This window comes from Scatophagus argus, chromosome 11 (genome assembly GCF_020382885.2).
Source record: "Scatophagus argus isolate fScaArg1 chromosome 11, fScaArg1.pri, whole genome shotgun sequence".
NCBI classification, from domain to species: Eukaryota; Metazoa; Chordata; class Actinopteri; family Scatophagidae; genus Scatophagus; species Scatophagus argus.
The window spans coordinates 11,813,394-11,840,875 of NC_058503.1; the positions used below are offsets into that span (position 1 = coordinate 11,813,394).

At 39.6% G+C, this 27,482-nt stretch overlaps 2 long non-coding RNA genes across 3 annotated transcripts in view; both read left to right on the forward strand.

Moving 5' to 3' along the window:
* Window positions 1-3,567: 3,567 nt before the first annotated feature.
* Window positions 3,568-27,482, forward strand: part of LOC124067367 — a 60,343-nt gene continuing 36,428 nt past the window's right edge. The window contains exons 1-2 of one of the 2 annotated variants that reach the window (XR_006844744.1): window positions 3,568-4,070; window positions 21,565-21,632. This is a non-coding gene — a long non-coding RNA (uncharacterized LOC124067367). The remainder of the gene's footprint in view (window positions 4,071-21,564; window positions 21,633-27,482) is intronic. The other variant, XR_006844743.1, reaches the window with a different exon arrangement.
* LOC124067368 lies at window positions 6,970-9,074 on the forward strand. The gene is made up of 2 exons (XR_006844745.1): window positions 6,970-7,959; window positions 8,450-9,074. It is a non-coding gene; the product is annotated as an uncharacterized LOC124067368 (long non-coding RNA).

Sequence of the window (27,482 nt, forward strand, 5' to 3'; positions counted from 1 at the left end):
ATACTGTTTACGTAACGTGAAAACAAAAGATGCGCTCAGGTTTTTGTGTGCAAGTGTCCAAACACTCAGAGGATTTGTCTGGATTGCTATTATGGAAACACTAATTGATTTTCAAGGATGACAAATGACATACAAAGCCCCAGTGCCAAGGTAATTTTGAACAAGCGATGAAAATGTACAGTGGGGCTGTCCCAAGGTTCATAGTTCTTTTCATACTCATCTCTCACATGTGCATTCGAGGCCACTTGACATAAATTTATACTGATCTTTTATTTATACCCAGAAAAAATGGCAGATAAGAAACATAAGTGTTCTTGATATTGTGTTTTGTCATATCTAGCAGCCAAAGATTGAAATCCTGCGAAACAATTTTCTGAAGAAATGAAAGAGCATGCCCTCCTGAACCCTGGAGGAAAATAACCCCACGGTGCGAGGCAGAATATGAAACAGAGGCACAGAATAAGTAAAATAGACAAGTGCACCAGGCTTGTCACTTTTCCATTTGCTGCCCCTGAGTGCGAGCACTTCAAAATTCTCCTCATCTTGGCGAAGACCTTCATCGTTATGCTCTATCTACTGTACTGAATACAAAAAAAGCACCATATCAGACGGGGGTAATAGAGAAGGGAGTTTTAAAGGTTTGCTGTGTTTCTGTCGATCATGAAGTAGAATGCAACAGGAAGAACAACAAAGTCATAAATATACAGACCGAGCCATTGTGCATTGGAGACGATGTGGAAAATGCTGAGATGAGTGTCACAGAAGCAGTTAGCATGGTTGTGATATCAGACATCACCGTTGGCTCTTGACAACAGCATCATTACACAGTAATAAGAGCACAATCTCCTTCAGAGGAGCATTAAAATCAAATTAGATTATACAAGAGCTTGGCTTGATGAGCTGCGAGGGGTGATGCTTCCCAAGCTCTGGATCTCTGGTTATTACTGGAGCTCTTTAGCTGCTTGGGCTTGAATTGCCACTTGACGAAGCTGAGCAGCTTTTCACAAAAGGTCATCAGCTTCCGAGAAATTAGTTTTTAAAATTCAAGTCATTTGAATCCCACACACCCAGATGGATGGCTTTCCATTTTTTTTTTTTTTTTTTTTCCACACGTTCTATCTGTCAAATCACGAATGCGTGTCGCTGAATACATGATGCCCGCAATAAAGCACCGTGCTGTAGTTTATACCAAGAGTGGCATTCAGGGATCAGAGAGCATTGTCATTCTGTGTCCTATCTTGAACTCATCACACCATTGAGCGATGACATCTGTTTGAGCACTCATAGGGTTTGACAATTATCACTGCAAACAATCAACTGTTGTGCCTTGATTAAATGCTGAACTGGAAGAGGACACACTTTTAGAAAGACAACACATGCATGAAAATACCTGCTCCATCACAGCTTTAAAAGCCTGGTTAACTTAAACCTGAGATGCTAGCATATAGGCTACTGAATTAGCTTCTTAGACAGAATTTATTTTAGCTGTTCATACTTTTAATGTCCCTGTACATGCGTAATTTCTCTGCTTAACAATTGATATATTGATTATTTTTATTTAGTGTTAGGAGACTTCGTGCCCTTGGAATCAATAACATAAAAAATAAGGTTAACCTGAATTTACAAGTCTTGTCATAGGCAGGATAATAATTCAATTACAGAGGCAAGTCAACGCACAAAAATTACTTCTTTCTCTTTGTTTCCTTCTTTTAACTGTGGAGGGACTGTTCATAAAAACACCCAAAACAGAGGAGGGAAGAAACGGAGGTGCGAGACAACACACCCCTGCCACTGCCTCATGTGGAAATCATACAAAGCATCCTGCAGGCTGCAGGTTCATTTTATAGCTTCATCTATTACCACACTGTCATTGTTAATTGTCTTCTTTTTACCTCTGCAGGATTCTCCAAATTGGTCCTATCGAATGTGACAGGAGGAAGAGCATTAAGCATCTGACAAGATGATATCTAAGTTCAATTTCCTGCTCCTCACCTGATTTATACCTGCAGCAGATCATTTTCCTTTCTGTCATAAAGACCTCTATAAATCAGTGGTGCTTATGGAAGCACTACAGAACAGGGCCTCTGGATTTGTATCCCCTGTGTTTGCTATTAGGAAGCCATTACAGCCACATTTTCCTCCTTCAAACAAAAATGATCAAATCTAATACTGGCAAGATTAGAGAGATAAAGAGAGAAAGTGGTGGCAGAGCTGTTCAACACAGTCCCCTATCTAAACAATATGCTCTAAACTCAATAAAAACGGGGCTTTTTGCTGGTGACACCATTATCCATCTGTTTGGACAAAATTGCTGTATCATGGTATAAATCTGCGATACAAGTGACATATCCTCTAAAATAAAAGGGAACATTAACTGCTCTATCTTCTAGAGGCCATGGGACTAGCTGGCTATAAGCTCAGTCAAGTGTGATGGCAGTTATACTGTGTTTTACTAGACTGCAGACAATTATACTTTGCTCCTCTCCCCTAAGAAGACAAACTGCCATGGCTTCAGCTGAAATGATTTCAAATAGATTTTCCAAAATGTCTGTCGCCAGATTGCTTCCATACATTATTTCACTTAAATGGAGAGAAAAAAAGAGGGAGCAAATCCACAAATCAATCACAACAGCCCACTTTACCAGATGGAAAGACGAGAGCTTTCACTATGTGTGTGTGTGTGTGTGTGTGTGTGTGCGTGTTGAAGACCTGCAGAGAAGGACAGTTATAGTCTGTGCACAGACCTGTCTCAGCTATGCGTCCCACTCATCTTGAAGGATGACACACAGTATCTACTCTCAGTGGTGAGCTGGCACTGCTGTAAAAGTGGAATAATGTACAATGAACTGACCTGCTGACTTTTGGCTACTTCAACAACTGGTTCATTTGACCAATCATTTGTCAAGCATCAAGAGAAATACAAAAATCATCACACGTCAGGCAACAAGACCTGCTCTGATATTAGGTAGTGTGTATGTATTAACACTCAATGTGTCCATAGTTGAATTACTGTAAGCAGTAGTGGAACGTCAATAAATATGTTTACTTTACTATTCTATATAAGTACAATTTTTTTCACACCTTCTATCCAATGAAAACCATGTATCTCCAGATGCGCTGATTTTGAATGTTAAACTGAAGGATGAAATGTACTTTCATGTGTTGAGAAAATTCTCCAACTTCTTAAGTTCTATTAACAACTTTGAACCTTGCAACCTTGAAGAATAGCACTAAAACTTGCAATACTGTTCCATACAACAACAAAACACTGACAGGGAGCCCTTTTCCCAGTAATGAATTCTTTTATTTTGATACTTTTGCTGAAAATACTAACATACTTATTTTCACAGAGTAGTATTGATACTTTCACTTCAGTAGAGGATCTAAGTACTTAATACACTGAATACTTTCACTACTGCTTACAAGTGTTTTATACGTGATATTGTTTTGTAAGACGTGAGACGTACGTACAAAAGAAAAAAGGTCTTCAGTCTAAAAATCTGAATTCAAATATTGCAGGTTAAAATATGACTAGGCTAATTAAACAGCTTCGACATCCGGTTAAGGGCGTATAATTTTCCGATTGGCCAATAGGAACGCTGGATTCCACCTCTCAATCCAATTAGCGCTCGACTTTGTCGCAAACGTCAAATCATGCTAACCATAAATATCACATCGTTAGTTTAGTTACAGTTGAGAAGTTAGCTAATATTCAACACAGAGGATTTTAAGTTTGGAGTACGGACGACGAGAGAATGAGATTCATTTAGGGTTAGGAGTTCAGTGAGCAAACACGTGTGTTTATAAATTAGATAATGCTAATTCGGCTAACGCTGTCAAGCTAAGTCAACCAACAGGTGGGTTAGAGGTGCTGCAGCGTATTTCACAGACAGCTTAAATGATAATTTGAGTGCATGTAAGTGAAGTTAAGTGGAGCTGTACTTAACTTTGGGTAAATTTATCATTTACATTTGACCCTGTGTGCAGGAGCATTGAGCTTCGGACAGCCACAGTATCATGCCAGGGGACCAACTCCAGATCTGATGCTGGTTCAGATGGCCCAGGCAGAAGTAAGTCAGCCATATTTCTCAAAGCAGTTGTGCGTTTATTGCTAGTGTTATCACTATGCTTTCCATTCAGAAGTTTCTTGTGGCAAATATAGCCTATGGTCCTGTAAACAATGTACATGCAGAGCTTGTGAGACCGAAGAGGCACCAGACTAATAAGACTGCTCAGGTCATAGACTGTATAAAGTACATGGATATTAGCAATGCATGAAAAAAAACCTCAGCCTCTCAGTTAATCAAATAAGGCCAGTAAGCTGACCTTTTTACCTTCTCTTTACCTTGTCAGTTCTCAGCTCTTGTGGCATCTGGAGTAAAATCTGACTTGTGTTTGAACCAAATCACACATGAGTTTTGAATGGCAAGCAAATCGCATCTTATAATAGACTAGCAACTTAAGCACATTCCATGCTGGTGTAAGCTGAACAGTTGATGCTGTGCAAGTGGGCTAGACCTTCTGACAAACCATTGTTTAATAGCCATTGGGCTTAATGTGCTCTGACTGAAAACGTGGGGTGGAAATCCTGATCTGAGTCCTCCTTCTCATCCTTGTTTTCTCTCATTGTATGATGTATTACTATAGGATGAGCTAATGATAGACTGATAGAAGCTCCACACATGTGGCAAATTAAACAAAAACAGTGGATGTGACATGACTAAAAATATTCAAGTCAAGTCAAGTGATGACTTCTACTTCAGTTTTGCACTACTAATGTCTGTGCAAAATAATATAGCACGTAATTTAGTGGTTTTTAGTATAGTTTGTTAGTACTTTTTGGGGAGAGGGCCTAAACAAGGCATTCTGGCATACACTCCATCAACCTGTGACCCTGAAAAAAATATGTGTAAAGGAAATTAATGAAACAATGAAAATAAATCCCAAAGGACATGTTGCCTGTTCATTTTTTGTGTGCTGCTGTTCTACATAAAATTGAAAGAAAAAGAAATTATAGATTTTAAATAAACCGGTATGCACACTGAGGCGCGTCCAAATTGCACACACGCTAAATCGTCTTAAGTCTGAATAGATGCTGTTCAAGCAGGCATATGTTTCAGTCTCAGTGGGACCCTGACACAAGTCGTATAACACACGGGCACGTGCCATGTACTCACAACAAGTAACTTTATACTTAATTAAAAGATCTGCAAAAATCCTGTATTGTCTTTCAGCCCTTAAGGAAGCAGTCACATACATTAAGACATGGCTGCAATTCAGCGTTATAGTCATGCACATTTATTATGTTTACTGTGAATAGTTTAAACAGCCATGCATGACTCAATCCATCTCTGTTTTGTCTAGATAGAGTTGTGTGGGAGATGAATATATGCACAAAAACTGCCACAAATGTGCAAAAAAAAAAAAAAAAAAATTGTGCTGAATTGAAACAACAGATAAATTAAGGAGCTGCTTCGCTGATTTCCATTTTCTAAATGAAAGAATTACAGCCTCTCATAGTTGTTTATCATCATTTTTACTTTCTCTGTCTCTCTTCCGTAATGTGTCTATTTTATTGTAATGTCTGGATTAAGGTGTACACTAATCTACCTTCATTTGAACCCATCTGTGTTTGACCCATGATTGTTGAAAAGATACTTGAACTGAAATGAACCTGTAAAAGAATTATTACAGCTCATTTTACAGTAATGTGCGGATTTAAGACTGTGCCTCTACATACTGTGTATATGCAAAAACTATAGGCAAAATATATGGACTACAGGATTAATTGTGAAAATTATTGGCAGATTTATTGATAATTAAAAAAAAATCATTAGTTGCAGCACAAGTTAGAAATGACGTATTATTTGTAAGTACAGTGATTGATATTGGGGTATGAAGGAAGCAAAACTGTTATGCATTCTCTGTTATTTTAATTATTCAACAGCCAAACTTTTATTATTAAGCAAGCATTAAACGGCTCTCATTGATAATGACACAATCAGTTTTGATTAAGAAAACACGAACCTCAGTCTGGGATTTAAAAGCTCACAGTCTGTGAACATATTTATTTTTTAGCATGCTTACTACTTACTACCTCATAAAGACTATTGTATCAGTTCTCATGGTTAGTGGTAGTAGTAAAAAGTAATGAATGTATAGCATTTACATAAAATATAAAGGGTACCCTTTCCTTCATCTTGATGGCAAAAATAATTTAACAGTGGAAGTGCTGATAAATTGATTCACATTCAGATCTGCTGAACAGTTGCTCTAAAGATTAGCGAGAAGCAAAAAAGTTGTATAAATACAGTTCAAATTCAGATTCAGTTTAATCTACAACGATAGCTGCAGAGGTAAGCAGGTGAGCAGTGCTTGTTAATTATCAACATGTGATTATAAAAGTTCAAATCTGTTTAATTTGTTGACATTAAAATAGATTGTAGTTGTATATACAGGTCATCGCAGCCAGTCAACTCTTTGCACTTTTTTAATCTTCAAGGCGCAACTTCATCAGAAACCATAGAAATGAGAATAATGTTTGTGCTTCTGGTGTTTTAATATGTGATGTTGACTTTAAAGGAGTGCTGCATATTATGGAGAGGGTAAATGAGAGTATATTGCCCAAAAACACACTCTAGGTCCTATTGGAGTCTGAGACAAATAAAATAAAAAACTAAATCTTAAGAGGTGAGATGGATGGTGGCAGCAGTTCAAAACAACTTTTAACAAAATTTGAAAATCGTTTTCAAGTGTTTATTACACCACCAACAGTATGACAGCCTCCAGACAACGTCCATGAAAGTAATTAACTCAATAAAGCCTAGGTACAGAAACAATCCATTGCCTCTTCTTTGTGGACATTAGCCTGTTGGCACCGCTGTGCTGTGACTATGCGCCAGATAGTCCTTTACAGGGATATTCCCTGTTGCCAGCCATAATTAATTGCTTTACAGTCTTCGAGGCCATAATGCTCATCAGTTATTAATTAGAAATTCATTTCACTGAATAAATAATGCTCATGATTGATGATGAAACTTGTAATTAGGTTCTTGGAGTAATGCACAGGGGAGGAAGCCTTTACACTTGAATCCAGGCTATTAAATACTGCTCATTTAAGGGACTGCTATACCTCTTGTCATAAACCTGGGCTGCCACAGTAGCATCTGGATTCAGGGAGCAGGAACAGAAGTTGTTATTCACAGAGGTTATGTTAGACTACCTGCTTCAACAACAACTTATGATCCTTTGTGCTGCTGACTGATTTTTTTTCCAGAAAACTAAAACATTCATTCCCAAAGTGTCAGACTAGAGCAGCAATAACCTCTTATCATGTTCAAAAACAACTGGCTACAGTGTTCCCACCAAAGGCAGAACAGATTAGGTTATTACTAATCTGTGTCCTTTCAAACATATAGTATGGTTGCTATGTTACAAAATCTCATGGGTCCTTCCCGGCATCATGTAGCCTACAGTCTTTTTAAGTGACGAGAGAGAACTGTGAAAACTCAAGCCATCTATGGCTCACTATTGATTTTACACAGAAGACCCAACCATTGTTGATAGCCTTTTTGATATATATTTCTTGAAACCACCATTCCCTTTGGAGTTTTGTGGAAAATAAACCAGTCAATATACACCTATTAGGATTTCTTGATCTGAGTCCATAAACCCACGGTGTACACTGTTTCCGATGCTCATCGCATCATAATGGCAGAGAGACTGAAAGCTATTACTTTTGGAGGATGAACGTCAAAACAATTAAATGGCTTTCTGTACTGTTCTCCTTTTAGGCCAATTAACATGATTGACCAGCAGCAGGAAGGTGCACCATGACGCCCCTCAACAAAAAAAGGGGGGGAAAAAAAAAAAAAACAGCAGCTGATGATGGTGTAGCCTCATCAAGCAAGAGTACTACCGGTCCTTTTCACCTGTCATCACTGGTGGGAGTGAGCAATGGTAACCCCCCACTCCTTCTTCCTTTTGTTAACCAGTATCTGCCCTATTAGCAATTTATAATGGAGATCAAGAAGTAGTCAGTGGAGAATGAAGACAACTGTCTGCACCCATTCCTAATTGGCTTTATGTTCTCTCTCTGATAAATGGCTCGCAACTACTATAGAGTCCCGTGGATTTTATTGCCCTAATAGGACTCCGTAACTGGATTTACTAACAGATAGTGGGTCAAAAAGGACATAGAGAGCAAAAATGTTAATTAATATCAATAATGGCCAATTATTAGTTTGACAGAGGGATCCAAGCTAGCTGTGTGCTCTAATGACTCAGAGCTAACTTGAAGGGAAACACTGGCGAATTAGCATAACTGTGTATGTGCACTCAAAGGAGGTGCCCAGCAAACATCTGTTATGTTAGAAATTCAAATAGAATTCCTATTAGTAACCCTGGCTGTGGTTGCATAATCAGTCATTCTTCTCTGGCCATTTTTGAGGCACTAACAATGCCCCTGTGACTGGTGGAACTCCTCCCTTTGGGCTTTCCAATCAAATCTGGCCCCATGTGGACCAGGTCCTAACAACAGACGAGGCAATGTGGACTTCTGAGGGGAGCTTTGTGCTCTGACAGGAGCTCAGTCTATCCACCCATAACACATGACTCAAGAAAGAAAAACTGTTATTTGTTTGAATACTGCAGATACGAGTTAAGGAATTAATGTAGAAGATACTGCTTGACCTGCTGGGATTTAGCTACTTATTCCTTTCTGCCTTTTGTGTGTTTTTAACTACAAGAAAAGTGTGTTTGGAGGCACTAAATTGTTTGCAAGTTGTATTTATGCCATGAATCCTAGTTCAGTGCGGGATAAATATGGTATAAAAGAAGATTTATTAATTTATACTGAGGTCATCTGAAGATAGCAGCTTCTTTATGGTATTGAAAACAGAAAATATTCTGCTAAGGAATTGATTTTCTATTTGGAGCAAGTAATGTTATTTCTCTGTGCCTTGTGGGAATTACTACACACTACAGTATGGATGGTAGTGGTTGTGCTTGTTGTTGAACTGTCTTTGTAATCAATGACTGCTGTTATACAGAATAAAAGCACTCAAAGACAAAAATGATCAACATCCAAGATCCATCCTTTATATTTGTATACAATAAAAAAAGAGTAAAATCTTGTGGACATTATTGAGTTTCCTTGTATGGCTACAAGGTTGAACTTAAGTTTCCATACTGAAACAAGCATGCAGGAAAATGGTGGTATAATGAGGACTAGACATTTTTATCAGTTTTATTCTTCAACTCAGCAAGTCAGTAGCATTTTTTAGCAATAGCAAGTTAGTGAACATTATTAACATATCTAAAACACACTTTGAATGGCATATTTTGGGAGTCACTGAAGTGTGCACACTTTCAAAGGTAACATTTATAAGTGTAATCAATTACTGAGTTTCCTTCTTCTTCCCAAAAACACAATGTTAGTTTCTGTTGAGTGACAGTTCTGTAATTTGGTTTACCCATTGTACTTTTTGGTTTGTTTGCTTCTCATTAATATGCTCCTATGTAGCTTGTAGTACTCTAAAGTATTTGTTCTGCCATGATTTTTTTGGGATTTATCACCTGCTTTTGCAGCTGCATGTGAACGAAAGAAAAACACCTGTAATGTGTAAATACTTCCTGTATATTGTAAAGATAATTCTGTCTAACCTTAAATTCCCAGCTTGCCTGATGGGGGTCGGCAACTTGCATTGTTCTCTGTCGCTGCATTAATTCTTAAAGTAATATTACCCCTCTCTCTCTGCAGAATAGTGTGAGACTGCTGTACTGACTTACATCTCGGTGTGACCTTCTCTGTTATAATCTGAGCATGTAATTCCCTCTAGTGTAATGTCATGTTTGATCAGAGGAGCTACTAGTGTCCTGATCTCAGCAGTGCACAGCAGGAGGTGTGGCAAGTCAAATGGACAACCAGAGGTTCCCCTTAAGGGCAAAATTGAAGCTGTCTGCATATTCTTCCCTCGCTGTGTGTTTGGCTTTGCGGGACAATCTAATGTTTTATATTCAGGAGCCGTGAACAGTGTGGTGTTTGTCAGCAAATAAATGTCATAATGATGACTGATTCTTCACAATTCATATTTTTCGAAGCAGATAACTTATTTTTTCATGTATTTATTTGACTGTAGATTTTTTATTCAATATATATTTTTCCTATTTGAATTAATATCTGTGTCCTGAATTAATATCAGTTTGTTAACCAAAAAAACAAAAAAAACAAAAACAACAACATATGTTTGGTGCACAGTGCTGCATCCAACAGATTTGGGTACAGTATACATGACTGGGCGACTCCATGGTTGTATATGTGAAATATCTTCAGCTTTACGCTCCTCTCCATTCCGTGGCCTCCGGTGTATAAATTTAGTTGATGGTTTTCGTTTCTCTTTCTTAATTCATTGCAGTCGGATTCCTCTTTGATGCAGTTCTGTTGTCCCCCAAACAATTGAAGTGGAGACAATGGAGGCATAATGATAGATCCGTGTACCCACCATCTGTAAGAGCAGCTGCTCCCTTGCATCTGTACAATATGCTGGAGTGGGGAGCCTCAGTAATCTGCATAATAAGGAGAGGGCTTATCTCAGTCTAGTTAATAATCACAAGCAATCGATGCACTTCATTCCCTCACTCTTGACTGATGAAAAAAGCGTCAAAGTTTTGGTATGTTTGCCATATCCTCAAGATAGGCAGGGGTCACGGCGTAATGCCAAGCTGTTGATTTTGCCTGGAGCTACAGATTTAGTCTGCACTCTATTTCATCTTTTCATGAATACCATAATTACAGCAGGACACTCTGAGTTATCATACTGCTTCTCCCCCTCCCCACGCCCTTGTAGGGTTTATAGCCTCTGTAGCAATGCTGGAGCTCATATCAGAATTGGCCGCATGACTCAAAGTCTGTGATAAACACATAGCTTGTGTAGTGTTGATAAGAGTTGCACCTTATAAGCAATACTCTCAGACTGCCAAGAAGATTGGACCTGTAAAACACTAAAAAATTCATTGGAAATGTAACCTCCTGTCTGAAATGCCTCCTTAGACACTGCTGCCTCTGTGTATGTGGCCATAACACAACTGTAGTAAGTTGTTTTCTGCAGAGCATCACGTCTCGGCTCAAGGAAACATTTATCTCTGAATTCAGAACAGTCTTTGCTGGCCACAAACCTACTGGTTTGTTTGTTTGACCCTGGACATATCAATCAGTTATCCACCACTCATCATTTCAATGCTGACCACCAGCTGTGATTAGGAATTGTGGAAGAATGGCAACAGATTTTTAAAAAATGATTGATTGATTTGTAGAGAACTGATTTGACCATAAACAATTATAATAATTGATCATACATTCTCTGAAAAGCCCTTTAAATTCAGCTGGAGTGTTTGAAAGTCATTGTTTGGCTTAAGTAGTTGTTGACAGTCTGAGAGTACACAGTCTATCCATTGAATGGCCTTTTTCTGTTTTGTCCAAATATGACATTGAACATGTCGTCAGGCAATTTAATAAATGCCTCCGGGCTTTGTGAATCAGTATATTATTATTTTTATAAACAAACCCCCTATTCATTACACTTGGTAATAGCCGCTAAGGAGACACTGAATTGATTTGAATGAAAGTATACAATAATATTGATCAACAAAGTCTCCCCTTGGTATTCTCTTGTTAAATATGCTCATTAAATCAAGTCTATTTAATACTCTTCAGTGTGAAAGCAGAAAAAGCTTTAATTGTTTGCATTCTTTGTTTAAAATACTGTAAGAATAATTGCAATCTTGGAGTAGACTCTGCTGTTGGAGAAAAGTATATCACTTATGTTTTTACTGAGGCATATTAATTAATGGTGGAAGTGATCATTTATAATTTTTCAGTTTAAATCCTCTTTGTTTATAGTTACTTAAATGAAATCACACTTTTTTTACTTCCTTATGCTATATGAATGAATGGATTTTTATATAGCCAGGAATTTTTACTCTCTATTAAAAATTGCCAGCCACTTCCCGTGGTTTCTGAACCTCCTAATTAAGCATGCATGATGTTTCTCTCCCAGCTGCTAGGCTTCTGAAATGCACTTGGCAGGTGTATTGAGCCCCCCCAGTGCGGCTCGAGAATGAGAGTGGTATACGTAGAAGTGCAGGTGTGACATGTTAGGAGGAGTCCAGGTGCTTATTGAGTTATCAGAGGCAGGCACTGCACGTTTGATTTATCATCTGGGGTTTAGCATTGCCATATCTGAGCGGCAATATATCAGACAACAAAATAAAATGTTCAGAATATTACCTGCTGGAGCGCCACAGTCGTGTTAACTTAGATGTAGTGCACTGTCGGGTGTAGTGCGGCCCCCACTGACACTTCATGTGAAAAACTGACAATGCTTATTGAACCTGTATTGTGACAACACACACTAAATCATGAATACAAAGCCTTTAGCCAAGGCAGAAATTCACCTTGAATTCACCCTTTAAGTGTTATGATTTGTCACTGATTTGTGGTTTATGGTTTGTGAGTCTGCACTAGAACTAAATGGTTAAGTCACAGCAGCACTACACAGGGACACAGGTCTCACTGATGGTGCATTACCAGATAGACCAATTAGGATATCTTTGAACGTCTCATAAACCACATCCATTAGAACTAGTCTTCAGGTACTCATCATACCATGTGCACTCTTTGCCTTGAATGCCATGCTTACCTCTGCATTCTTCAGAGCCTTAAACTCAGAATGAGCCAGCCAGTCTCCATGAGCACATAAAAGGTACCCAGATTTATGGGGAGGTTTTTATCCTGGACTCAGGCACCATCTGATAAACAAGCACTCTTTGCTTGAGGCTAAATAATACTCTTTGAGGTCCTGATTTACAATGCTGCGAAGGACCCATTTGTGGTTCAGCACTGAGGCACGCACCTCTGTGATTGGTCATCCGTAAGCTCAAAATTTGGGCTCAGATCTACAGCTCACGAGCCTGAGGATTTCTAAATGGACAAATGCATAAGTGATGGTAGGTTTTTATTCAGAGTTAATAGATGAAGAGAAATGAACTTTTCAGATATGTGAAAGGCTCTTAGATTTAACAAAATCCTCCCCAATTCCCCCTGATTGAAGCTAAAACTGAGGCAGCGTGCAGCCAATCTGATATTCCAGGCATTTTAAAAGGGAACTCATTGGGGTATTGGTCCACTGCATGGACTCCTAAGAGATCTGATTAAAGGGAAATCCCTCAATGTTTTACCCTCACCCTCTCCATAATAAATCAGATGCACAGTGCAAAGGCCTAAATTCATCTCGCATTGCTTTGGTTGGCATAGAAGAGAACAAGGTTCCAGTGAAGGGGATTGATACTCAGAAATACTAATTGCACTTGGCCCTTTTACAACTACCTTGCGTACAACTATTTTCTCCATCATTTGAGATATAGTAGGTTTTCTTTGGCATACATATAAGATCCATTTGACATTTGTCCTGCTATTATTTAATACCATATGCTGTACTTGGTCTGAATATTCGTCATGTCTTCTGTATGTGTGAAAAGGCATATTGTTTTAAGATGAAAATCATTTTAACAACCATTTGGTCATGATGTTTTTAACTGGACGTAGTCGTTAAAGGTTATACATATTCAAAAATACCATATAACCTAACAATGCTTGAAATTGAAAGTGTGAGGTATACTATGGGAGCATCTGAACTAATTATGTGCTGAAGTAAATTGGGTTATGATAGGAGCAGTAAACTACTGTTAAATAAATTCATGTTCAGTTGCGTTCATACTTGAAAAGAAGAACGAGCAAATTCTCAATTTCTGACATGCACGGGATTGTGTGTTTACAACTTCTCGGTGCATGACAGGAAGTTCTGTAGTGTGGATATTGACCAGTGAATTAACTGCTAACGATAGTATCAAGTTGCATTAATGAAAAGAAATCACACATCATTACGTCATGTGTATTGCCCATAAAGAGACACAGAAGAGGATTCATTCTCATCAGATTTAATTCATAATATTTAAATAATTCAACATATTATTTTTAAAGATGTTGCTTTGCTGTTGCGTGCTTTGCACATTGTAAGCCTTGTAGTGCTTGGTCTAGTGTTTCTGGCAAATTTTGAAACAGAACTCAACCTGTATTTATCACTGTCCTCTCATGTGGCAGCCTATACACCAGACTGTCCATTTACAGACCTTTACTTTAAAACCTTGCACCTCCTTGAGATATATTTGTCCCCATATCAGATTTCACTAACACAGCCTCCCTCCTTAACCTGCCTCGTTTAGCAGCTGTTGTTAAATGAAATACAACACCTGAGGAAAAACAACTAACTGGGCAATTTTGCTTGTTTGTTTGGTGGTTTATAGAAATTAAAGCGCTGTCATCGTGGTTCAAGTGCATCTATTTTAAGCCTTGTCTTTTATTTGATGTTTATAGGGTTGTGAGAAGGCCATGACATTGTTGGGTCATATTTTGACACATTAATTGGATCAAGGGTTTTTCATCACAGCTGCTGGGAAATTAAGAGGAGATTGAAAGCCCCTGATGTCTTGTAATTACTGTTTCATGTTGTGTAGCCTCACTTACGAACAGCAGCGCTCACTGATAAATGGGCAGTAAAAGCAATAATAGAGCAACTACCACACAAAAGAGTTAAGGGGGGAAAAGTTGAGGTGAGGAGAAGCAAATTCTATTTGCATCTTATAGAAATTAATACAAAGGAATAATTTTTTCTCCATCCAATTCATTAGAAGTGAAGTAAGAATAGAATTACATGGATTACTCTGCTGTGATCACAATCAAGTATTAACACAGTTAACTGCATAATTTTGGCAGTGTAGCAGCATGCTCCAATGTTCCGCCCAATGTGTTTCAGGCCGTGTTCCAGAGAGAGGAGGGGGGACTACATTCAAAACAAACCGCTGTCCCTGATATCAGCTGGTTAATCCTCCTCTTTTAGTGGCTTTATTGGTTCATTCAAGAGGGTCTGTTGACATTCCCCCTGCCCTGTTAAAAGGCGACTGCATCTCAAGTGAAATCTAGAGTGTTCTTTACACAGGCGGGGAGCCCCATGTGGCTCCTGCCTCCCAGTGGGCCTGTGATTTTCCTGCTTTAAGTGTCTACTGTCAACACTAATTTGTCCCACTCCTCCTCCGCCCCCTCCGGAGGGGGACGCTCTCCTAAAGTTTTAATAAAAGATCAGCTATAACTCCCTGTTTTCTGGGGGTGAGACAAGAGCTTTAAAAGCCACAGAGGCAATAAGATGCCAGGTAATGATTACAAGGCTTGAACAGAAGCAGTTACCAATACCACATGCTGTTTTACTCAGCACACTGAAAGTGTGTGTTGCAGCTAAAGGCAGTCTCCTTCACAGGAGTCATGCACAGATCAGACATGTAGCTTCAGCATTACATTATCGGAAGCAGAGTTGTAGTTTTTCTTCCTTTGATCATGTAGGAGTACACTGTGATCTTGACAGCCTGAAAAATGAAGTTTGTATAGTTAAAAATCAGGAATGTTGTGTGAGTTGTTCTGTTGTTTTTGTTCTTGTGAGTCCCAGTGGTCTGACAGTAAAACAGAAAAATCATTTTATAGTGTAGTCCTGAAAAATATATTGGTTACCACTTATTTTTTGAATCACTTAAAATGATCACAGAAACTTAATTCTCAAAAGATGTTTGTGTAAAAACATTGTTTAAAAGTTACACGTTAATATTTCATTTCATTTACTCTGTGTGACTGCATGTGTCTCCCGCCGCTGTTTGTGGCCTAATACGAATGAAATGTGTTGCAGCCAAGAAAATCCCTTTGTGCACTTTCATTTATCCATTTTTCCTCAGGATTAATAAGAGCAACATGATTGCAAATAATAGTTTCTGACATGTTTTGGTTGGATACCATTTCAGAGCTCGACAAAGTAAATTGCTCCATTTCATTTGTCTGCCTTTGATGTCTAAAGGAAAATCAATGAGAAAAGTAATTTCTCTCCTGCCATTTAACCAAATTCCCATCTACCTGAATGATAGGTCCCTGGGAAAGCAGTCAGGAGACTTTCTTTTCAATTATCCCTGACTTGTTTACATAGTGTTTTGTTCACTGGACTAGATGTTAACATACAAATCTCATATGGGTTTGCCTGCTATTGAGGAAGCTTAATACAATTTCCCTTCTAAGGTAGGCAACAACCATGTAGGAAATTGTTCAATATCTCAGTCGAAGCCCAATTTTCAGCGCATTGTTTTGTCGCACAGTGTGTTGTAGGGTTATGGTAATGTAATATGCATAATTCATACACCTAGGGCCCCCTCCTCATTTTTGATTCTGCTGTCCTGCCTGTTCATCTGAAGCTGAATTAATGCTACATTGTCCATTAGGCGGCCATAACACAGGGCAATGCTGTCACACACTGTGGTTGAACTGAAATTCCCTTGAGGAAAATGGTATTCTTCATTTTTCCATGTTTGTATATGGGCTATACAAGAATTGCTTTGCAGAACACCACATTTCTCATTTTGGGTCAAGGCCGATGTTTTAGATGCCGAGATAATATTTCTCTAAAGTAATGGGAAACCATCGTCACAACGCACCGAATGTATGTTTCTCGTGCCATCCTGAGATAGAATTTTGTTTTGCATTGTGCTAACTGTGTTTTAGCTTGTACTATTCTCCGGTGGATTAGTGGCTGTGAGAGCACAAAGAGAGTGTTAGATGTGGCTTGTTATCCTCTCCAGGGTTCACTTAGAGAGCCCCAGACTGCTGCAGTTGTGACCTTCATAAGACAGTGTCTCCCTGCTGGGAATGCGCGCGCACACACACACACACACACACACAGACTAAAGCACATCCACTCCACAGCCGGCACTCATTGGGTCATGATGGGGCTAAGCAGCCCCATTACAGCATGCTCATCTAGGCTGGGATCACGTGCACAAAGCGTAGAGATGGACTCTAGCCAAGAGGTCTTGGGCCCATGGTTTCTAGCTCCACAGCCCAAATGTGCTGTGCTTAAAGCTGCAGGAAGGAGTGTTACAGTCCTAAGAAACAGTAAATGAATGTTCTTCTTTGTATGCTATATCTGTGTCATCTTTTCCTCATGATACCATTCTTGTGACGTTTCAGTCTGAGCTCAGTGTATTATAAATCCATTTTTTGGACATTCTGTGGTCAGTTTAATGATCATTATGTGGCTCAGATGGAAAAACAAGGGAATAAGGTGAATCAATGATCGATTTTACAATGTGACTTGATTCATGGGTAGTGCTGTGATAAATGGCCATCTTATTGAGCTTGAGGGTAACTGTTGTGAAATAAATTTGTATGTTGTGAGAGAGAACTCATAAGAGAGGCCTTTTGGCTCTGCTTTTAGTGTTTCATTAGTTGATCAGTCTTAATAACCCTTAACATCCTGTTGTGTACTCTGCTGTTCAACAGAACATACTGTGTTAACTAATGATTATACAGCAGCACACAGTGTAAAGGTAACTAACTGTAAGACATTCCAGATATTCATTATGGAACTGCTGCTGCAGCAGTGCCCTCCAAAATCTTTTGAGACCAAGATTTTAAATCCGTAAGCACCACATCACCCACTGTTTTTTTTTTTTTCTTTCTGGGTTTTTTTTTTTTTTTTTTTTTTTTGAATTAGTCAAATGAGATACAGAATCGCCTTCTCTATTGAGTTATTTAGCTCCTGTGCCAGCTCTGTAAGAACATAGCCATGTATAATATCAAGCAGAGAATCCATCTTTGATTCTAGCTGATGGGAGGGAGAGCTTCACCTAAAGGTACTGAAGCAAAGAAATAATGGTATACTACACTGGTTGTGAAAAGCAATCGGAGAACGGAGGGGGGCTCACATTAAAAGTGTCTCTCTAGGTAGCTGACATGACGCGACTAGTCAGACGTAAATAATGACAGACGGAAACTATCATGAGGTCTGTGAGGCATCCGCGTGCTGCCATCATTTTCTGTCTAACCTTGCATTGCCAGCAGCTCACCAGCTCTAGAGATCATTTAGAAAGCGGACTAACGATGCTGCCAGACCTAACACCAGTCACACGGATTTGCATGAGTTTAGATCAGCTAAATAGATTTTTATTTCAGCCATAGGTGATGATTCCCACATAGTGAAATTTGTTGGCCTTAAATGTGCATGTTATTTTCAATAATTCATGTAAAATGTGTTTTTTAATCACATAATTCTAAAGGGCTTTTTCTGTCACTGTTTTAACCAGACGTATGTGTGTACTGCCTTTTGGTTACATGTATGTTTGCCAAACTACTGCTGATGAGGAAAATAGGGTTCATTTTTCTCTTTAAGTGGATATGTCACTTTTTGAGTGAGAGTAAAATGATGATACAAGAGGACTAAAAGTTAATATCAATTCATTGAATGACCTGGTGCTTCCATGGACTGGCTTTTTAATTATATTCTGTTCATGTGACATACAGTTGCTTTACTACCTGTAAATCAAATTTAAATCAGGTATACCATGAAGGGTACAATTGAGAAAGATGGACCTAATTCTAAAATGTTTATTTTTTGCATTGGATTGCAAGAGATGAGCAAAGTCATTTAGTTTGGTCCGAAGGCTTTTCTTCATACTGATGCACCGACCCACCACATGTCCAAAATCACATTCCTGTAATTGCTCTATGGCTGTAATAGCCATATAGTGTTTTTAAATTTCTGATTACGCCGTTCATTTCTTGCTTCAGCCGGTAAACACATGCACATTTATCAGGCAGAGAATAAGTACGAGATATGTTGGATTTAAGTGATAGGAAAAATAATTTGAATATCTACATAGACTCTCATTTATTGTCCCAGCTCAGCGGCTCCTTACGAGAGGACAATAACAGTGCAAAACAAGGGCCCATTCTGCTATATAATTAAAATCATCTTTGGGGACATGCTTTGCCCTGCACACAAAATTTGAAACTTAAAAAATGGCATAGTAATGTATTTGCATAATATAACAATAAGTCCCACTCAACAAATTTATTAGTCTAGATTCGGAAAAAGCCATGGCAAAGCAACTTGCATACTATAATTGGCATCTTGTGGTTTGCTTTCCTGAGGAGAAAGTGAATTTTATATGCTTTTATAATAAATAGCATATTTAAGCACCCAGGAAATCACTGCAAGACATCCATCCTACATCGTTTCATTTATTCAAGTGTGTTTAATTAAAGCTCGGAAACCACATGCAATTTGTGTCTGAACAGTGTCTAATGTCTGAGACTGCTTATTAGATATTAAATTGATGCATAATTCAGGCAATTAAGAAAGTAATCACACAAAGTAATGTAATGGAAGTTAATTATTACTGCATAAGCAAACAGTTCATCAATGCTAGTTAACGCTGTGACTGCATCCCTAATATGCTCACCAAGCACGGAAATTCCTCTCCCTCAATGTTTTGATGTGCTGATTAAACACTGTAGAGGCAGATTAGAGAAGAAAAGAAGTGGGGCCCTCTCACCTTCACTGTTTCTGAGCGACAGGGTTCAGTGTGTTGCCGCAGCAGGGGAGCGTGGGGGGGTTTCTTGCCTGACGCCTCTTCAAGCACCAAAAATGACGAGGAGGGTTGTGTCGGTGCAGCCGAGTCCATTCTGGACTCATGTCAGAAGTGGCTTGAGGCTTTCTTTCACCACCTTGATCACTCAGTATTTTAATTTTTCACCATAGTCTTTCTTTAAGTCTCACACTCACACTGTATGTGTTTGTGTGTGAAATAAAACTTAGACTTTTCACAAATCGGCTGCAGCGTTAAGTTATTTTCCACCTTAATGATTCATGTTCTTAACTAGTCTATCTATCTATCTATCTATCTACCCACCTACCTTATCATGCTTGAGAAATGTACAAGTAACCTTGTGTACCTGTCATTTCACTTGTGCAGAAAAAGCTCAGTGACAACACCTCGCTTTCCTCTGTGGGTTCAAAGACCCAAAAATCACGTAAAACCAGCAACTGGGCAGCCAGACATTCTCCCTCTCTCTCTTTTGAAGACATCCGATAAAACAAGACCCTTCCAGCCTCGGGTTGTTTTCCTGAGTAAACATGCGTGTCACAGTTGACCTTTCCCGGGGTCAGGCTGCTTTTATATTGGCTGACATGTTTCCAACTTAATAGAACTGTTTAGCAGAGATCCCCTGGGCCCTTATATTTATTAAGCTGCAATGAGTTGCATCTGTCTGGTTGAATCAAGAGGACCAATCAGCTGAGGTCAGACATGTAGTAACAGAGAAATATAGACATAGAGCGACACACAAACACGTGCTTAATGTGGGCGCGCGCACGTACACACACGTGTGCACAAACAGGGATGTGTGCAGGTTTGCAGCATACACACACAGAAACTGTTCCAATTTGCAGTTAATTATGTGAGCTTATTTTCCTCTCTTAAATGATGATTGTTTTCATTTTAGCTGCTTGTGATATTAGTATATGTGTAGTATGGAGCAGTATATGTAACAGTACAATGTATGTCAGTGGTTGTTAGAGGCAGAGCAGCATGTGGTCTGCTGTGACACTCTTTTGTCTTGTTTTCTAAGCAGTTTTCTGAGGTGTATTGATTTATCTTTGTTCAGCCTTTGTACAACATCCCATAATGCCGGTCATTTTCTTAGACTGATTTTAAGCCCCTGTCTGGTAATCAGGGATAATTGTCAATTATCACAAGGAACCATCAGATCAATTACTGCAAAATCAATGCAGCCACTTGGCTTGTACTGCCTCTTTTCTTCTAGCAGAACTACCACCTGGAGTGGTAAAATAAAAGCTTGTAAATCTAAAGATGCATATAAAACATCTAAAATATTAAGTTTTTTAGGGTTACTTTGTGTTGCTGGAGAATCATTGTGGGGTGGTATTTTACAGTCATGGTTCTGAAATAGCGAGACACCAGATGCACCTCTTCTTGCTGTTGTTTTATAACACCTAATGGAGACAAAACCATTGTTACCTCTTAAACTGAAGGCTGTGTATTATATCTTTTCCTTTTTATGAGCGAGCTCGAGAGAGCCTCTATTCCTGGTGGGTGAGATGACTTTTGTGATGAAAGTTAATGTCGGGGAGTCCTGATGTCCTTATTTTCCTCTCAGAGGCAAGATTCCACTTTCACCTCGTGAAGGAAAGACGCCATCCGCTGAATGGCTTCCTCTGTGTATGGAAACAAATGTGCTCCTGTAATGGAATAGCCTGGTCAGCAGCCTAATGTATTATCTCCTCCTCAGGGTATTTATTTACACTCAACTACTTCACAAATTGTCGTGTCATCTTAATGGGTGAGGATTAATCTGTTGCCGTGGAGGCTAAGGTGAACAGAAGAGATTGACTTTTTCCAAACTTTGTTTGTGGCCCCAAAAAGCAAGTTAATCCTTTAAAGTTCTTGCTTTGACAGTGTGATTTGTTTTGTTTCTGTCTGATTCAAATACAAAGCAAACCTCACTAAGTTAATCATAGATTGGCTATTTATGTGTTCATTTATAATTAACACATTATAATGTGTCACAGGCTTGCACTATATAGACTTTATGCTTTGCCTTTTTCATTATCCTCACAGAGTGCCTTGTTCAAGGACATACCTTATGTTTCACCACTGAGGAAGGACAAGCTTTATCAAGACAAATGGTAAGGTCATCATTAAATCTATTGCAGTATCTGTAATGTTTAATACAGAATATATTGTGTCTACATATTAGATATTGAATCCTTGTTTAAGACAGGTGCCAGAATCACGTTGTCCATTTCGATATATGTCAGTTGTGCTATAATCATTTTCAGTGAATCTAGCAGAGATTGTCATTTACCCAGTGTCCAAACTGCTCATATTTCATCCCCACCTGAAAGAGGCTGCCATTGAATATAATCACATACACACCTACTACATCAGACCACGAGAAAACAGAGTGTGCACTTTGTGCACAGCTATTTATATCAATAAGTCCCGTGCTGAGAGGCACAAAATGAGCGTTTAAGCTGCAGGGCCCAGAGAGCTCAGTAGCAGGTGGGCAGGCTGCTTTGAGGTTCCTGGGCTGAGGGGGTACTCGCTCTTTTACAGGTGTTGCCCATCTTTCTGTGCATCCTCGGCTCTGGGAAGGTTTAGGTTTGGGAGGGAGTGGGACAGCTGGAGCAGCAGGCGTTGGGGAGACAGAGAAAGAGCCTCCTCTCACTGTCGGGGCCTCCGCAGGTCAGTGCCTCTACCCAAAGGGATGGCGGAGCGAAACGCCATCAATTCACAAACAAAGGACCCACTTCACCCGCCACAAAGGAAACATATGTGATAGAGCTGACTCCCGAGCCGCAGCCCACTTTAACATGTCAGCCTCCCCTAATTAGCTTTGTTAACTCCCTCTGCTGTCTGCCCAACTGAGGCCCAGTCACATGCGGGCTTTGTGTTTACAAGGGCAAATGCTTGGACTCGCTCCCAAAACAGACAGTTCCCTTTAACTTGATATGCTGGTGTGTTTAATTGTTCCTAAAATGAGAATCATCTACACTTGAAAACCGTCCCCCAAACAATTGCCCAATTATAGATGGATTTTATTGACATGGTATTGACATATTGATTTCTGTAGTGCGAGCAACCAAACCTTACAACGTTTTTTTAAGGTTTAAGCTCTGCTTTGCTGCAGAGCTTTACGTGGCCTTTTATCCACTGCGTGCTCACATGTGTGTTTTAGATGAAAACAGCTGCCCCTCAATCTTCATTGGGATGTTTTGGAGTCATTACTGGCCAGCCTTCAGACTGTGGTCTGCCATGCGTTACATGTTGCAGTCCACACTGAGCCTCATGTGACCCCTGCTGCTTACCCACTGGCAGTGCAATTTAACCAGGCTGATGACATGCAGCATGACATCCCTCGGAGAAGCGTCCTGCTCACAGCCTTATGGGGGCGTTTTGGTCAGGGGGGGATGTGTGAGCTGCATGGTCCCTCAGTGACCTCTCTGGAGTGCAAATCAAATTGGTCTGAGATTCAGGAGGGGTGCGTTTGCTTTGTGTAATACATCAGTCATGCGTAACAGAGTTGCTTCCTATCGTCTTCTTTAAAGATAGGAAGGAACTAAATCAAAAACTTCCTCAACTTAGTGAAATGAGGGAGGCGTCCTGTATACATACGGTAGATCGTGCTGTGAATGAATCTCATTATCATAAGCCAACCTCAGTTAGAATTCAGCCATAACTAGATGTCTCTGGCCTGAACACTAGGTGGGTCTGACAACTGACATGGCTGAAATATTTATAGCCTTGATGTTTACGATTTGCTCTACTTTGTTTACCTCCCAACAGTGGGGGTATTTTGTGTGTGTGTGTGTGCGGGGGGTGATGGAAAAATAGCAATGTGTTCGTACATAGTATGCTGCAGTACATTGAGTGGATTCCATTGGACTTGTATTAGCTAACTATACTATGTGAAATTCAGCCTCTGGCCCTGCTGGCTGCCAGACAGTACAGCACTCGAGAAGCACCCAGCCCAGTGCTGTGTGACTGCTGCTGACTGAGTGTCATGATCCCAAGATCTCTGCTTTCTCTTTGACAGGAGGGTTTGAAATTCCTGGGTTAAAAGTTCCCTGAGATTATATCTCAGAAGGCTTTTGTGATGATGGTTCATGACAGGCATTGCTTTCAAGTGGGTGAAGGAATTCTGCTGAATGTCTTTCCTGCCAAGAACTTCATAGAATTGTATTGAGGAATCATACAAATATGGAGCATTAATATTACTCATCATTAGTTAATTTTTATTGATACTGCTTAGATTGCAAATTGAGGTTTGTTTTTGCTTAAACTGCCTTCAGACTGGACTCAATAAGATCTACACTTACATTACAGTATCAATAAATGTCAGGGCATTAGAGATGCATTTCCCTTGTTGGAAATAATGATTGTGCCGCTCTTAAGGGATGACTCACTGAGTCAGTTATCATCCAGGAATAAAGGATATCACAATGACCTTATTTAGCACAACTGCTTTTTATATTAAGGGTTTCTTAACACGTATACATGCAGGTGTATATATATGTACAGAAATATATGTGCGTAATATAATACAGTAATGAGCCGTATTGCATGCACACAGCAAGGCGGTGTCAGTATAAATTCCCATTTTTTTACATTTACTTTTAAATGACAGATAATTTTAAGGCTATTTTAAGCTTCTGCTGTGCACCCATTTTTGAAAGAGTAAGAATATTTACCAAGCAAATGTGTATCAAAATATGGCATTATTCCCTGTTAGGTGAAGCATACATACTTTGACATGCCTCAGCAACTCAATGTATTCTACACACTCACTGCCAGCCATGACAGCAGACTCCTTTTTGTTCTTTTTCTCCTCTTTCCTGAACACTTAGAATAAAAATCACAAGTACTGTTGTGGAGAAATACCAAGGTAACAGTCTGGAGATGTCTGGCCAGAAGGGATTTGTCCCTCTAGGTACAAGGTAGGGAACGGTATGCCCTGCTATTTTGCATTTCTGAATTGCTTAGCTGCCCAAGCATGCTTTATGTGGGCCAGGCTCTTGAAGTGTGTCATAGCATCATATGACCACTGTAGGGGAGGCTCGCTGTTGGACTTTACCCAACAAATATGGATTATGTTAAAATGGGCTGTGAATTGACGAGGATATGCTAATATGTCCCAGATGGCTATGCGAGAAGCGGACGGCGGGGACATGCAGACAGTATATGGCAGAGGCAGTGTTTGGCAGGTCCATCATTCCGTCATTAAAGGCCACATTATTACTTACAACAAGGCTTGCATGACAATTGCTGGAAAAAATGCAGTCCCTCTGAGAGTAGCCTGTTGTGTCCTTCAGTTTCTCTTAGCTTTTCCCTTTTTTTTTTGTTTTCTTCTTCCTTGCAAATCTGCTCTCAGCTGCTGATACCTTAGATCTCAGTGCTGTGTAAGGGGGTTTGTGCTTACCTTGTTCAAACATCAATAAGGCAGGCTATTACTAGCTGAGGCCATTCATTAATATAATGAGATGGTTTTGCTTTAATTGATAACCGATCGGTGTTGATGAGACATTATGCACTTGTGGATACAATATTTTGCTGCATTTTTTCCTAAGTTGAACTGAAGCACCTGCATATTTGTTTTATAGAGGCAGGATTCCTCTGGAGTTATTATTCTGTTGTACCACTGGGCTACCAATGAGCTGTCCCCTCTGCATTATTATTGAACTAAGGTATTAGGTTTTCAGCTGCACAAGCAGAAAGATAATGGTGGCTTATGTGTAAGCGTGCATTTGGGACGGTCTCTGTCCTTTTGATATAAACAACCTTATAAATGACAGGATTAAAGAAAAAAAACTAAATGATGTGAACTGTATTTCACCTTGAATGGAAAAAAGTGTTGTTATTGATCTTGATAATGTGCTGAATTGGCACAAGTTATGTAAGAACTGAAAGAGGTGAACTGATTAGTTGGGTAATTGATTATTACCGTTATTATTAGAGAAAAAAATCACCTGACAACAATTTTCCTGACTGATTAATTATTTAAGCCATAAAAAATGTATCAGCTCTATCTTTTCAAATGGGTACATTTTCTAGTCAAAATTGAGTAATTCTAAAACTTTTGAAAATTGAGATGAACATTTTTCACTTTTGTCATTTTATAGACCAAATATTTAATTGAGAAAATAAACAGCAAATTAATTGACGATGAAACTGATTGTTCTATTTGTTTATTGATAAAACATAGCAAGATTTCTTCATTGTGCTAAGGACTTTTGTGTGCCACAAGCCTGTGTAGAGATGTGCTTTAGCATGGAGCAAATGACTACTGACACCACATCCGAGCACATCAAGGATTATCATCACAAAAATGACAGAATTAAACATGTCAAGATTGGCTTTGAACCCCTCTCTGGAGACGTAGCTGGGTGGGGTGGAGAATAGGGTGGTAGGGACGGGTGTTAACATTTGTTATAGATTTCTCCACTCTGTATTTGCTGGGGGCATTGTTAGCACACACCGCCTCCAGCCCAGGACTTAGGCAGGCCCCCAGCAGATGCAGACAGCCCTGTATACACAGACACACACATACACACACACACACACACACACACACACACACAAGCTGGTCCCTTACTACTACCACCACCACACCCCTGGAAGAGGAAGAATAGATGCCCTGGGGCAGTTCAGCTAGTGTGGATCAGTTCAGATGAGGCACATTAAGTGGCTAGTGATAAATTTGGCATGACAATTGCAAACACCATCGCTTTTGTCTGTAATTAATTCCAGTGGTGCCTGAGGCCTTCCCCGTGTTGCTACTGGTGTGGGCCAGCAGTGCTCTCCTAACGAGGGCACATTACAGCCAGGATTATAGCCCAGATAAAGGTACTCTTAGAGGGAGGTTAGTGAGATGTATTTCTGTGGTGTTAAGGAAGGCTGAAGATCTGGAAGTAATTTTTAGAAAGCACAATAAGTCTAAACTAGGAGCTGTTATTCAATTTAACTATTTAGATTATTCACCATCAAGTTCACGCAAGTGCTCAGTGTCTTAAAAGCAGGCTGGCAGTAATTATGTTCACTGCCACCATACATAATAATAAGAGGTAAACAGTAATCTGAGTTTACAGTAATTTAAAACCTCGCCAAAGGCAGAATCTAATAAGAAATGATGTGCAGCACAGTCATCAAAGTTTCACAATAGTGGCTATGAAATGTAGTACCTGGATATATCTGAAATGATGAACTGGCACAGAGCAGTGGAAATTATGAGCCCACAGATTGCACCTTTAATATTTGGTCCAATGGGTCCTACAACTCAGTTATTCTCGTTCGCTGGTAATGTGGAGGCATTAATTAACGGCTTGTACTTCTGAGTAGTTTTATTACGGCTAATGTCCCTCATTAAGTGAAATATACTTACTCAAGGACATAAAAGAATCTCTCAGCAGCACCATTAATCTTGATTTCACTTGTGAGAGTACTTGAATATCTTGTGCAACTTGATCTGTAATGTGTTATCTCTCGCTCTTGCTCTGACTCTGTTCAGACTGGTGTGTTCACCACCTCCTCTGTAGTCTCCAGCAGGGGGAAGCTAACACACCACCAATCTGTGTCATTACTCTGTCATCGCATCAAATCACATGATTAGCTTCATGGGGCAGTGGAGGAGGCCTGCTTTGTGCGGCTGGCCGTTGCAGTCCCTGGGTAATGGTCCGGTGGCACTGTGATGGAGGGTTGTGTGCTGTCCTCCATGCAGGGCCAAGGATGCACCATCATTCAGCCTGCTGGAGATGGCCTTAGGGTGAATCCTGTTCTTTACTGCTCAGCCCTTCTGCTTATGTTAGCGTGCAGCACTGCAGATTTTTTTTTGAAAAAATGTTGCTTATAGGTAACATTTCCTTTCTTGGACATGCTTTCATAAACATGAGAGGAGAGTTGTTTGGAAGCCGGCTGTGCTGTGGATCGTTTGCCTTACACTTGGAGCCTGGAGCTGTCACATATGTGTGTGTGTAGAAAGA